Here is a 12,684-nt window from a genome sequence, read left to right on the forward strand (position 1 = left end):
AGGCACATCCCTAGTAGGGAGTGTGCAGGAGGCAGCTGATCGATGTTTCTCTCTTATTGATGTTTCTCACTCTCTATCCCTCTCCCTTCCTCTCTGTAAAAAAATCAATAAAATATAAAAAAATGTTCTATTATGTTAACAATTACTCATTTATTTCAGCCTTTGTATTCAGCATGTCTCTATTGAAATAAACCTACATTTCTATGAAAATTGAAGCTTTTGTTTTTTTGCAGCCCACATAAACTTAAACCTTGCTTATTTGGCCCATGTTAGCCTTGAGTTTGACATGCTTGCTCTAGACCAAAAATTAGCAACAGCTCCCATGTGTCTGTATGCCTCAAACTCCAGAGAATTCATGTCAAGTATTTTTAAAATTTCTCTTACCATTCTTTGCTCCAACTTGTGAAGCCTCTAGCCAGGGGATCAGAGGCAAGTCTCCCCTTCTTGCAGGCACTCTTATTTCTGGAAATAATTATATTGAAGCCCAGCTGGTGTGGTTCAGTGGTTGAGCATCAACCTATGAACCAATAGGTCACGATTCGATTCCTGGTCCAGGCACATTCCTGGGTTGTGGACTGGATCCCCAGTAGGGGCATGCAGGAGGCAGCCAATCAATGACTCTCTCTCATCATTGATGTTTCTATCTCTCCCTCTCCCTTACTCTCTGAAACCAATAAAAATATATTTTTTAAAATAAGAATTTTATTGCAGAAAAGGAGAGAATTAAGTTAAAGAAAAGGAAGGCAGGGTTTGCTTGAATCCTATTCTGGAACATATTTGACCCAATCAATAAGTGGACTAAAATAAAAGTCCTCAGGAAAAGAACCAGAAGGTGGTTTCACTCTCTGAGAAAGAGTAAGTCCTAAAAAGTTGACTATGAAGAAGGAAAGGAAATACATTGGTACTCGTGACCTTCCAGATTTCCATTTATCACTATGTAAGTCATGATCTGCTCTTTAATTGTGTGAGCCACACTATCTCTTAGCCTTACAAAAGAAAGCCCCTTATGCATCATGCCTTGCAACACAGGAAAATATTACCTCATGGCCCCAAAAGATCCCTAGCTGGCTTGATTTGTCAGGCATTAGTATGCTACAATTGATGGAACATTCCTCAGGGAGAAATTAATTAATATGCAGCATGACTAAAGCTTTTCATTAGTGGTGTGTGTGTGTGTGTGTGTGTGTGTGTGTGTGTGTCAAAAACTTTGACTTACATAGTTTGGTCAATGAAAAAATTTATCCACAACTAAATAGTTGTCTCAAAATAATATAGGTCAGAGTTAAACCTAAGACTAGAACCTGGTGTGAGGCTGAATTTAAGAAACTAAATAGAAACTGAAATGTAATATTACATAAGCATAAGTCTTCACAGCCTGGTTTACAAGGTGGGTGAAAGTATACAAGGTTGGTGTTATTTGCAAAATCTTAAATAGGAATCAGTCCCATTTGCTCACAGTTAATGAAAATGGATAAAATACCATCTCTAATCCCCTTGTTGAATCAGTATTAGAGCACAGTGGTTAAGAGCACGTGAAATGCAGCTAGGTATTTGGAATATCAAATTCTAATCACTATCACCGCCACCACTATTGGGTATGATGCCTGTGGCAAGTCACTTCCCTCTGTGAACTTCAATTTATTCATCTATGAAAGAGGGACAGGAATCATATCTATTTCCTATTGAAGTCAGATGACAACTACTACCTCATCACTGGGGAGTTAAAGAAGGTCAGGTGTGCACAGGGACCGATGCAGTGCCTGGAATTCACAGACTGTTAGATCTCATTCATTCTTACTTATTATCTCACCTAAAGCAGCCCCACAGATAGCCAGCCCACTGGCTCTCTCTGTTTGCTCTGTTCCTCTTGCTTTGAATGTTTGCCCTTTAGCTTCACAAATACTCTTTCCATACCTACCTTCAATATCACTTCTGTAAAACCATCCCTGGCTTTCCCTGCTTCTTCACAATTATGTTTTCATTCACGAGGATTTACATCTTCACTGTCCACCTTGGTGGGAAACAGGAAGATAGGAATAATATCCTGTCCGTGATTTTATGACCTTCCACAAATCCCTACTAAATACTTGTTTACTTACATCCTTAAATGAGGTGACAGCTATAGTCTGAGAGTATACAGATGATACCTCTTTAACTCATTATTTGAACATATCCTATATAATAAAGAGGGAATATGCAAATTGACCATCACGCCATCACAAAGATGGAGGCACCCAGTCTTCTCAGCCTGGCCAGAGTCCCCCAGTCCTTTCAGCCTCATCGGTGGGGGGGAGAGGGGGACAGGCACACGGTGCAGTTAGACCAACCATCAGCCCCCCAGTCGCCCAGGGCCTGCCTGAGGCTGAGGCAAGCCTTGGATGGCGGCTGCTCAGCCACCCATGGTGAGCCCGAGGCACAGGAAAGCTTCGGGTGATGGCTGCTCAGCTGCCCACGGCCTCCCGAGGCTCAGGTAACCAGAGCTGGCCAAGGTTTGTGCTGCCGGCAGTGGCAGCAGCAGAGGTGTGATAAGAGCATCGTCTTCCCCTGATCACTGGGTCACTTCCCGCCCTGAGGATTCCCAGACTGTGAGAAGGGGCAGGCTGGGCTGAGGGACCCCCCCACCTCCAGTGCATGAATTTTCATGCACTGGGCCTCTTGTAAAGTTCTATAAAATTATAAATAAAAAGTAATCAAGAGGCAAGCTATTTTTTATTTAAGTGAACATTATTTATTTATGAAGGTATAAAAATAGATGACATCCCATGTGGGTAATTACTAGATTTACATGAACTTACTTTCAGAGAAATGGTGTGTGGTATTCTGCTTCGTAGTTTGCAATTCAGTCATCCAAAACCCAGACAGATCTGGGTAAATCAAGAGAAGTGAGGGAAGATGTAATCAAAAGAGGCAGTAATGACCTGCTTATTCAGCTAAGATATGCAGTAAAATGGATGCTTTTAAATAAAATGTGTGCATTCAATATAACAAAAATGAATATATTCAATGAAAACATAGGCCTTTAGAGCAATAAACTAAGAATTAAGAAAATTGGAATGATCAGTATATTCAAGACAAAATAGATATGATCATTCTAGTCATTTCTAGTTCACCATCCCCTCCTACTGGGCTCTTTAGTGCTTAGAACTTACTGAAAAGCAGATCTACTGCTAATAAAACAAGGAAGCCAGAATGAGTGACTCATTCATTTGCAAAGTGAAGCATAAAGAATCTACACTAAAGTTCAGAAAACATAAGCTGTCAACTAGCTTCTGATCCATGTCGTGTGTGACATTGGGGGAAACCTCAGCCTCTCTGGACTGATCAGACTAAAATGAAGAGCTGGAATCCGATGACCTATATGGGCCCTCCTACTCTAATATTCTTGCATAACTTTGGAAGGATAAACTACTTGTACTATGTGTTCTTTATTAGGCATGTGAAGATGATTGCACCTTTAAAACGTTATTTCATGAATCGGAAATGGGTTGGCTACCCTCTAGCTTGGTGGTAGTGTGGGTAGCTTTAAAGGTGGGGTTTCACTTTAACTGTGATCAAATTCAGAGTATAAATCATAAAAGTCCTGCTATTTGCTTGGGATCAAGATGCTTTCCTAGACTAGAAAATGAACCCAAAGTCTCAGGGAACTTAGGAAACTCGAATTGGAGTCCCTTGGCCTTGTCCAGGCAAAAGACATGGTTTTGAGACCAATTTGAACAGTGAGAAATAAAGCTGTTTATATGGAACTAGGATGAAAATAAGATACACAGGTTTTCTGGGAGCTACGGTTACCTGGTTTTCTAAACCCAGCTGTTTATATGCTCCATATACATATGGTAACACACTCTCTTATTCCCTTTAATATATGTTAATTTACTACTGCAATTTACTTTAGTTGCCAAAATTCCAGCTTGCATGTAAACAAACCTTGGACACTCCTATTAAGGAGAATTTTTAAAAGAAAGATCTAAATATAGGGAAGGGGAAAGGAGAGAAAAATAAAAGAATGGAAGTTTTTTAGAGACACCTTAGGAAAACTAATGAACAAATGAAAGTATAGCATTTCATCTCCCAAATATGAAGGTTTATATTTCTAAAAAAACAAAAACCAAAAACAAAAACAACCTAAGCTGACTTTTGTTTCTGGTCATGATGAGGCAAAAAGTATCAGGTTCACCCTCCCAACATAAAAATGACAAGACTGGACAAAATATATGGAGCCACTGTGTCCAAGCAGTAGACAACAGACAGCAAAGGTTGTGATCTTCCAAGAAAAGGAAACAGCACGTTCACCCTGGGGGCATTTTCTAAACTTTGGCGCAAGAAAACGGAGCCCAAGCAGGCAGCAGTGGTATGTGGGGGCTGAGGAGACAGAGATTGGGTTCGAGGGTGTTAACGTGCCTAGAATTGGGGGGATAGGACACTTACAGAGGAGGGAGTTACATGGAGAAGGAGCGTCAGAAATCTTGGATCTTTGGCTGAAGACCAAGCGGTGTGGTGCAAAGTAAGACCCTATTGGGCGGAGCATAGCTACGGGAAGATGTCAGGAGGACAGTTTCCAGAAGCCATGCAGGGCTGGACGACGTTGGCGTTCCAACTGGCCTGTGTGGAGAGAACTTGCTGAAGACCTCAGGCATCCAGCTGAGGGTCGAGAAAGGCCACCTCTAAAGCAAGGAAGGCCCACCACCTGCTGCAACCAAGCCTAAAATATGTCTCAGCAGGATCAAACTGGCCCAGCAGTCAGTCACCGGCATGGCAACAGTAAACCCAACAGTCTTCACAGAGAAACACCCAAGTTAGCACTAAGCAGCCTTTGCAAAGCATATAATTAAAAAACTTACTACATGTGATACAAAGCCGGAAAAGGTGACCCATAACCTGGACAAAAATATTAATAGGAACTGATTCAAAGATGAAAGGTGTTGGAACTACTAGACAGGATTTTCGAAGACATTTATATATTTGCTCCAGGTTATCAAGGGAAAAAAATGAACTTAAAAAAGTTAACAGATATGGAATCTCTCAGCTTAGAAAGGAAAACTATAAAAAAGGAAACCACCTGGAAACTATAGATCTGAAAAATAAAATATCTACAGTGTAAATTACACTGCATTGTTTTAACATTAGATTACACATGGCACAAGAATCTGAAGACAAAACAATAGAAACTTCAAAACAGAGGGGGTGAGAGAAAGAGAGAGAGAGAGAGAGAGAGAGAGAGAGAGAGAGAGAGAGAGAGAGAGAGAGGAGTTTTAAAGTTAACATTAATAGAGCCTCAGTGACCTGGGGGACTGCATAAGTAATCTAATACACACATAATAAGAGTCACAGAGGAAGAGGAAAAAGAAAGAATGAGGCAGAAAAATTTTTGAAAACTTAATGGCTCAAATATATCCAAACTTATAGAAAAAAAAATTTTTTAAGTATACTTTATTGATTTTTTAGAGAGGAAGGGAAAGGGACAGAGAGTTAGAAACATTGATGAGAGAGAAACATTGATCAGCTGCCTCCTGCACACACCCTACGAGGGATGTGCCCGCAACCAAGGTACATGCCCTTGACCGGAATAGAACCTGGGACCCTTCAGTCTGCAGGCTGACGCTCTAATCCACTGAGCCAAACTGGTTAGGGCCAAACTTACACAAAATTTTTAACCGAAAGATTAAAGAATCTCAACAAATCTCAAGTAGAATTAACAGCGATAACCATATCTAGGCACACCGCACGCACCATAGTAACAATGCTGAACCCCAAGCCTTAAAATTAGTAGGTTGTGGTGACAGGAGGATCACATTGCATGTATGAAAATAAAAATGATTGTTGACTTCCATAAGACACAATGACATTTTTAATGTGCTGGTGTGTGCATGTGTGTGTGTTGTGGGGTGGAGGGAGGGTTGTCAACCTAGAATTCTATAACTAGTAGAAATATTTTTCAAAAATGAAGGTGAAAAGGAGATTTTCAAAAACAAAAGTTGAGAGACTGTTGCTAGCAAGCCTGCCCTACAATAAATATTAAAGAATTTTCTTCAGGCTGAAGGAAATAATATGAGTTGAAAATTCAGAGTGACACATAGGAATGAAGAATATCAGAAATGGTAAATATAAAAAAATCTTTTCTGTTTGTTTGTTTTAAAAAAATTATTTACTGGTAAATTGACTGTTTAAAGAAAAAAAATGCTATGAGGAGTATACAGGAGTGGTCAAAAGTAGGTTTACAGTGTGAGTATATAGAACAGTTTATTCTTGTATTATTAATTACTGTATTATTTTCCACATGAACAACTGTAAACCTACTTTTGACCACCCCAGTAGTCTACATTGAAGAGTATAACAACAACAGCATAAAGTGAGAGGGTGCTAATTGGATGGATATAGTTTAATATTTTATATTGGAACTAGGGGCCCGGTGCATGAAATTCGTGCACTGGGTGTGTGTGTGGGGGGAGTGTCCCTCAGCCCAGCCTGCCCCCTCTCACATACTGGGAGCCCTCAGGCGTTGACCCCCATCACCCTCCAATCGCAGGATCAGTCCCCTGCCCAGGCCTGACGCCTCTGACAGGCGTCAGGCCTGGGCAGAGGACCCTCATTTCCCCCCCTCACTGGTTCTGCCCCCAGCCCAGGCCTGATGCCTCTGGCCCAGGCGTCAGGCCTGGGCAGGGGACCCCCAGACCCCTCCGATTGCTGGCTCTGCCCCTTGCCCAGGCCTGATGCCTCGGCCAGAGGCGTAGACCCCCATCACCCTCCGATCGCCTGATCAGCCCCTTGCCCAGACCTGAGGCCTCCGCCAGAGGTGTCAGGCTTGGACAGGGGACCCCCATCTCCTCCCGATCACTGGCTCTGACCCCCGCCCAGGCCTGAGGCCTCTGGCCCAGGAATCATGCCTGGGCAGGGGACCCCATCTCCCTCTGATCGCTTGCTCCACCCCCCCGCCCAAGCCTGACACCTCTGACCCAGGCTTCAGGCCTGGGCAAGGGGACCATCATATCCCCCCAATCCCCGGCTCCGCCCCCCACCCAGGCCTGATGCCTCGGCCAGAGGAGTTGACCCTCATCACTCTCCAATCACCAATCACTGGATCGGCCCCTTGACCAGGCCTGAGGCTTCCGGCAGAGGTGTCAGGCCTGGGCAGGGGACCCCCAGCTCCCCGCGGTTGCAGGCTCTGCCCCTGCCCAGGCCTAACGCCTCTGGCCTAGGCGTCCGGCCCGGGCAGCGGGGACCCGCAGCTGCAGCAGCCCCACGATCGTGGGCTTCACTTTAGGCCCAGACAAGGGACCCCTAGCTCCTGGGACTGCCAACTTCGACCGTGTCCAGCTCCCATTGCTGGCTCCACCCCTACTGCCTGCTATCACTGGCCAGGGCGGCAAAGGCACCTGATTCTCCGATCATGGCCCCAGGGCCGCCTTTGCCCTGCCCCCCAGCTCTTAGCTCCCCCCTGGGTTTCCGATCACTGTCAGTGGCAGGGGGCTTCTTCCTGCTTTCCCTTTCGCCTCCCTACATTGTGCCTACATATGCAAATTAACTGCCATCTTGTTGGCAGTTAACTGCCAATCTTAGTTGGCAGTTAACTGCCAATCTTAGTTGGCAGTTAATTTGCATAGCCCTGATTAGCCAATGAAAAGGGTAGCGTCGTACGCCAATTACCATTTTTCTCTTTTATTAGTGTAGATTGGTACAGTAGCCTGTGATAAGTTAAGGCTGTGTGTGGTACTCTTTATAAAAACTATTTAAAAAAAAGCAACACCAAAAAACCCAAAGAGGAACAACATAAAAAGCCAACAGAGGGGCCAAACAGAGCTGCCACTGGGGTGCTGAACAGTCCTCTACATGACCTCCGAGGCTGCCCAGGAGTTGGGCTGGAGAGAAGGACAATGAGCCAGGAGCAGATATCCTCAGTGAATGTACGAGAGTGACCCAAAGGTTGACCGATGGCAGGACTGAGGAACAAGTCATCAGTATTGTGGACATAGTAACCTGAGCCTCAGAGCGGGAGTTTGTTTATCGTAGAGAGAGCTGCAGAGGGCACATTGAAAGAGGTTATGTGGAAAGGAAGCCGGGAGGAAGGGGAATCGGGGCTCAGTGACATCAGATTATGGGAGAGGACAGGTGAATGAGGGAGGCTTAGTTCTCAGTTTGTTTCCTTTTGATTTTCCTTTTGCATTAGGCTCTTTAACAACTGCCATTCTGCTTGGGCTGTGCTAAGGAGGAACCCAGGACCTTCTTCTGTTGTTTACAGGTGAACAAGACGAAGGACACTGCTAGCTCCAAAGGGGCAGGCGGCATCCAATGGGACAGAATTGAGACCCATGCACAGACTCTCTTTCTCCTTTCCACACTGTTCTCTGCCAAAACATTTGAGGGGCTCTGGGCTTCACATATGGAGGCAAATTCTTCCTTGATAGATAATGCCTCAGATTTAATTCCATCACTGCTGCCCTGGTGGGGTAGCTCAGCTGGTTAGAGCATTGTCCTGATATGCCAGGGTTGGGGCTTGATCCTTGGTCAGGGCACACAAGAATCAAACAGCTGCATAAGTAAGTGAAACAACAAATCTCTTTCTCTTTCTCTTTCTCTCTCACAAATAATTTTAAATAATAATAATAATTCCATTACTGCTGTTGTAGCATGAACACCTGTGACTTAACCTCCACATGGTTTGTTATGACATCTATAAACTGTGGAACCAGAAGATTTACAGTGTACCCCCTTCATGGCGAGTCTCATGAAACAGTCATTGCAAAGACTTTTGTGCCACACTAGAAGCTGGTGCACAAATTCATGCACGGTTGGGGTCCAGCTTGCTCACCCTGATTGGGTCCAATCAGGCCAGGCCGGCCGGGGAGGGGGGGCATGGGAGGTTGGCCAGCCGCCCACCCCTGATCAGGGTGAGGGGGGCTGATCAGGGGTGGGACTGGATCGGGGGAGGGGCCACAGACGGTTGGCTGGCCCTATCCCCTGGTCCAACTCCTGGTCCAACTCCCGGTAGAGGGGACAATTTGCATATTAACTTTTTATTATATAGGATGTGTCAACACAGAATTAAGATTCCAGTTCTCCAGCTTTTAAAAACAACGTGTAACAAAGTAAATGCACCATTTTACAATGACTAATAAAATCTAATTTAAATACAAACATTAGGAATTTATAAAGTTGAGAGAAATGTCAAGGATTTAAGTTTTGCTTACTATTTTCTTGTTCTCTCATGACCTCTTGATAGTCAGAAAAACCAAGATATTACATATATCAAAAATGTTGCAAATCCATGATAGTTTCTAGAGGTGATTATTTACTCCATCACTTTGGTAGTGTTTCTAAAGCAGCATTAGGTACAAGAACTAGTCTTTCCTTCATCTGCTTTGTAACTCTGATTTCCTTGTTTTTCCAGTGAAAACTTCACTTTTTTAAAAAACTCAGAATAACCATCAAATTAAAGCAAAACATTCACTCAACTCCTAATTTTGTGTGAGTTAGCATTTCCTTTTCAGTTCCCGATTATACACTGGATTTCTATGACTTGCTGAAATGAAGGTGGGGTCAAAGGGGGTCACATTTTCCAATGTAAACTTTTCTCAGTAATGAGCTCTGGAAACATCTTGCTTCAGATTGCCTCGAACCAGAAGCCAAACAGGCAAAGTTATATGGTTATTTCCCAAATCCAATGTTTTGATGCTTTTGTTTACTTTTAAATGTGGCTAATTCCAAATGCCTCTGAGCTCATGAGCAAGATTAAAAAAATAAATAAAACAAATGCACAAACCGATACAGAACAGCAAGCTCTCTCACATGCAGATATAACATAACTCAGTCAGACTCACCTGTCTGCATGGCAAAGGGCCTAAAAGAAAGGCTTTGCACAAAGCTTTTGAGGTGGAGAAACCCAAGGCTGTGTAGAATAATTTGCTCTTACTTTCTTCCCCCATAATCTAATTTTTAAGTGTAGGGGATTACCTATTGTCTGTAGCTCATTAATCATGGTAGCTTTTGATTATGAAAAGTGCAATCCAAAAGATAGTACACTGAGGACTTGGCAGAAAGGTTCTATGCCCACCCCTTAAATGTGCCAGCACACCCTGCACTCTGCCAACTATGATTACACTTGGTATTAATTGAAGATGCTGAGAGCTATAACCTTCCTGAGTTTTGCCACCTGGAGCAGATTAAAATCTGGGTCCTGCTGGTGAGGAGGTCTGAGGGATTGGGAATACAAGGCTGTTTTAATCTTTTCCAAGTCAGGCTGTTTAGAAATATCCATATATCAAATGTTCATGGATCTCATACAATTTCCTTCTCAGGGGAGAATGCAATTACCAGTAACATGAAGTGGGATTAGCTTGTTGTGGTAAGCCATCTGGAGGGAGAAGATTCACCATTTCCTGTAAATATGCTCAGAGATTTGCCACCATGATTTTGAAGGCAGTGCTGTAGGTACTCCACCGCACAAAGGATGTTTCCTCTGAAAGCCTGTTCAGTTGATCCGTGACATTAAAATGCAACGGAAGGGCCGAGACCGGTTTGGCTCAGTGGATAGAGCGTCAGCCTGCGGACTGAAGGGTCCCGGGTTCGATTCCAGTTGGGGGTATGTGCCTGGGTTGTGGGCACATCCCCAGTGGGGGATGTGCGGGAGGCAGCTGATCGATGTTTCTCTCTCATCGATGTTTCTGACTCTCTGTCTCTCTCCCTTCCTCTCTGTAGAAAATCAATAAAAATGTATTTAAAAAAAAATGCAATGGAAGGAAATCTAGACCTCCCTCTGTGCCCGAAATCTTCCTCAGGCCCAGGAGGGTGATATTTGGGTTTTAAGGACTGGCTTGGGTCTTGTAAAGATATAACAAAAAGCCAGTGGAAACTGTCCTGGAACTGTATTGCATAGATAAACAGAAAGGCTCATGAAAAGGAACTGAGTGCAGGGAGGGACTGACAGGGAAATTCCGTGAGTCAGAATTCAGCTCTCTGGATCATCCTTGAGGGTCAAATACGGCTCCCTCCCTTGAAGAACAGGGAAACAGATTTAGATTAGCCTCAGAAAGCAGAGGACTCAGAGGAGCACAGAGGGCAGGAAAAGCTTTAACATTTTAATGAAAGAAAACAAATTGGCATAACCTGGGGATAAAGAAAAGATGGCCCAGGAGATCAAAGGCCAACCGGAAGTTTCCTGGGCCAACCCATGATTGAAACGATGCCAGTCTGTGGAGCAGTGTATCAGTTGTCAGGAGGGGAGACTAAGCCTCAATGAATAAAGTACGTGCCAGCTACACCGATTTGGCCAGGAAACCTCTGTGATATGGGGACAGAACCAGGTAGATCAGAAAATGATAAGATCATTTTAAAATTGGTTTTATTAAACATTTACCATCTTCACAATTAAAATGACCGACAAACTAAACACATAATACCATCTTCAACTTGTAAGTAAATTATTCCATTCAAACAATAGCAAAGCTATTAAAATTACAATACACAGTTCCATCGATTGGTTTTGAACAATGTACATAAGACTTCTAGACTCATTTGGTAAGGTTAGTGTAAGTTTGATATTAAAACCAAGCAATGGCACCGTGAGAAAGGACAAAGTTAATTTAGTTTTGAATAAAATTGTGAAGCTCTTAAATAAAATACTGGAAAATTATCTAAAAATGCATAAAAAAAATCATAGTCCAGCCAGTGTGGCTTAGTGGTTGAGCATCGACCTATGAATCAGGAGGTCGGGGTTCAATTTCTGGTCGGGCACATGCCCAGGTTTTGGGCTGGATCCCCAGTAGGGAGTGTGCAGGAGGCAGCCGATTGATTATTCTCTCTCATCACTGATGTTTCCATCTCTCTCTCCCTCTCCTTTCCTCTTTGAAATCAATAAAAAAAAACCATATATTTTAAAAAATAAATCATGACCAAGTTGGGTTGATCTCAAGATTTCAATAATGGTTTAGCATCAATAGAAAATCTATTAATATAAGACACTACATTTAAAAGAGAAAGGCCATATGACCATCTTGCTAGATACAGGAAAGTCAACAAGTAAAACTTAACACTCATTCATGTCAAAAACTCTGAGTAAACTTGGAATAGAAGGGAACATCTACAGCCCAGTAAAGACTACTAAAAATCTACCAAAAATCATATGTATTAGAGAAATGTTAGAAGCATTTCCTTTAGAGTCAGGAAGAGAACAGAGTGCCTATTATCATTTCATGTATTCCATACTTATTGGAGGCCCAAGCCAGCACAATAAGAAATTAAAGATAAAAGGATTAGAAAGAAAGATGAGGTAACATAAGATTGTTTTCATAGAAAATTCAAGAAACTCTTCAAGACAAAACCTGCTGAATATAGAAGAGAGTGTGGCAAGATCACTGGGTAAAATAATGATTTCCTAAAGCTGCATTCAAATAAACATTCAACAAATAACTAGAAATTAGAATATGTAATAAACACACAATAGCAACAAAAGTTACAAGGTTTCTATGAATAAATTTAACAAAATGTGGACAGCTCCTTTTTAAAATATATTTTTATTGATTCAGAGAATAAGGGAGAGAGAGAGAAACATCAATATGAGAGAGAATCATTGATCGGCTGCCTCCTGCACACCCCCTACTGGGGTTCAAGCCTGCAACCTGGGCATATGCCCTTGACCTGACTGTAATCGAACCCGGGACCCTTCAGTCCATAGGCCGAAGCTCTATCCACTGA

This window comes from Myotis nattereri, assembly GCF_964212035.1.
Source record: "Myotis nattereri genome assembly, chromosome: 1".
In the NCBI taxonomy this organism is placed as follows: Eukaryota; Metazoa; Chordata; class Mammalia; order Chiroptera; family Vespertilionidae; genus Myotis; species Myotis nattereri.